This window comes from Lucilia cuprina, chromosome 2 (genome assembly GCF_022045245.1).
Source record: "Lucilia cuprina isolate Lc7/37 chromosome 2, ASM2204524v1, whole genome shotgun sequence".
Classification (NCBI taxonomy): Eukaryota; Metazoa; Arthropoda; class Insecta; order Diptera; family Calliphoridae; genus Lucilia; species Lucilia cuprina.
The window spans coordinates 63,438,931-63,441,951 of record NC_060950.1 but is presented as its reverse complement, the minus strand read 5'-3'; positions in this window follow the sequence as shown (position 1 = coordinate 63,441,951).

Genomic DNA, 3,021 nt, shown 5'->3' with positions numbered 1-3,021 from the left:
CTAGACTATAGACTAGACTATAGACTAGACTATAGACTAGACTATAGACTAGACTATAGACTAGACTATAGACTAGACTATAGACTAGAATATAGACTAGACTATATAGGTTATAAACTAGACTATAGACTAGACTACAGACTAGACTACAGACTAGACTATCGACTAGATTGTAGACTAGACAATATGCTAGACTGTAGACTATAATATGTAGTAGACTAGACAATTAGTAACTTAATAATTAAGTTAGTTAGTTAGTTAGTTAGTTAGTTAGTTAGTTAGTTAGTTAATTTTGTATTTCGAATTGTGTTTCCGTTAAAAATTTACTTAATGCAAAAGTTCTTATTAATTGTCATTGACCTATGTACGTACTTTTCATTAATATTACGACATCTTTGCATTTTAATATTAAAGAAAAAATTCATATAATTAAATTTATAACACGTTTACCTGATTTTTTTTATTAAATAAAGAAATTCATTAAACAAAAAATTAAATAAATGAAAATAAGTAAAAGTATTCAAGTAAAAACGAAGTTTGTATAACAATTCTTACAATTCTGAAGTAAGCATTGGCAGTATATTTTCAAAATTCCTAAACACGTCATCCTCATCAAATGAACACCTTTAGTAAATATTCGTACACGTCATAACACGTTTTTCCCATTTATTTGCTTTGCAAAAGTCATCACGAAATAAGAGAAAAAAATGTTAAAATTTTATTAAAAAAAAACATTTCTTATTCTACACAACCTCTCAGAGCCCCTTTGCTGAACACTCTGAGGCCCATAAAACTTGGTGAACAACACATTTGCCCACTTACACCTTTAATACATCACAATAATTAGCAACAAACACACCTTAATGGATTTTATGTCGACCCTACTCGATACAATGTGAACTGAGAATAAAATATGAAAAAGTCTGTCTTAGTGACTGGCTGACTGACTGACTGGTTGGCAGTTCGCTTAAGCAAACTGCTTATTTACTTATAGAACAACACCCCTTGCAGTGAACTTTATTTAAAGGACCTTATTTTGTGACTCGTGTAGTCGTGGGCTGCTGATAATAGAGTAGTAATACAAAAATAAAAAAACAACAAGAAATCAAAGTAAAAAGGATAAAAAAAGGAAGAAACTTATGTCAGTACAAATAATGTTTGTTTTATAACCGCATATATTACGAGACAACTAATTATTACAATTTGTAAATGTGTCTTAGCATGTGTATGTGTGTGTAGTTGAGTTCTATATAAATAAAGTTATATAAAAAGCAAAGAGGCGGAAATAAGGGTGTTTTAATATAATAATGTTAAACTAACTAAAGTTCTTTTTAAAACCCACAAATCTTTAAATCAATCGTAACTGTTTAAAGATCTGAAAGATCGAAAACCTTGAAACCGATCATGATTATGTTAAAGAGCGTGACCAATCATAATCTTTCTTGTAATAGAACGAAAGATCTAAAGGTTTCAAAATTAGAACTTAATTATGAGAGATCTAATTAGAAACCTTTTTAACATCTAATGTTGGATGTTTATAACGATCGTGGTTGTCTTAAGATCAAAAAAGATCTCTTAATCAAATGTGGTTGCTTTAAGATCTAATTGCCTTGAGGATCTTAATGTTGACATTTAGACATTAAAAGTTTCGTAATTCATTAAAACGATAGTTTCAGCTTGAAGATCCAGGTGGGAATCGAACCCACGACCTCCGGTCTAAAAGACTAGAACACTAACAACTAACCTACCGGAGGCCATACATCCAAAACAGTTAGATTTAAAGATCTACCAATCAAATATCGATGTTAATTGAGAATCTTATTGCAAAGTTCATTTGTACGATCGTGATTGTTAAAGAGCGAGATCATTCGAAGTCCATCATCTAAAAGAGCGAGATTCAAAGATGTACATGTACATATATATCCGAAGAAATGCACCTAGACCTCTATCGGGCCTGTTGTACGCTCCTTAACCAGTGCCTTAGGTGGGAATCGAACCCACGACCTCCGGTCTAAGAGACTAGAACACTAACAACTAACCTACCGGAGGCCACACATCCAAAATAGTTAGATTTAAAGATCTACCAATCAAATATCGATGTTAATTGAGAATCTTATAGCAAAGTTCATTTGTACGATCGTGATTGTTGAAGAGCGAGATCATTCGAAATCGATCATCTAAAAGAGCGAGATTCAAAGATCTTTTAATCAAAAGTAAATGTTAAGAGATCTAAGAGATCTAATGGGACATCTTTTAGATGTCCAAATTGTTTATGTTTATGATTTCGTAACGATCGTGACTTTTTAAAGATCGGAAACTGATATATTCAAAGATCTCCAAATCAAATGTTGTGAGATCTAATTGGTATTGTATTGAAAATCTAATGGCAGTTGCTCAAAGATTCATTGTTCATTATAGGGATCGCAGTTGATTTAAGATCCAAAACAGCGATATTAAAAGATCTCCACATTAGTTCTTTAAATATCGAACTCATTGGGAATACCTTGAAGTTCAATTAAAGATCATTTCATTACGAATCTGCAATAAATTCAAAAGTTTACTTATACCAACAAATAATAGAACTGTAATTTATAAAGTTCAATGATCCAGCATCCTTAAGACAACGCTGTCAGTGTTGTTCTCCCTAAAAATCTCATTCAACATTAAAATTCCCTTTGAAAATCAAAACTTCTCATTGAAATTCCCCCTTAAAAAGTTACAAGTCCTTATTTTCACCTTTATACCTTTACACAAGCTCCCCCCCCCAAATGAAAAACTGAACAACAACTTTGTAATCATGTGACTAAATATGTTGTTGTTTTTTTTTTCTGTTGACTCTTTGTAATAGTTCATGTTCTTTTAAGAGGAATTGTTTTTAATTGAAATTTTTTTATATGCAGAAAATAGAAAAAGAAACGAAGAAAAGAAATTCTATGCAATTTTTAATATTTTATTCTGTTTTTAAAAACAATGTACCGTTTTTCAAGGAGTGCCTTTTGATTGTGTAATAAATACATGTGT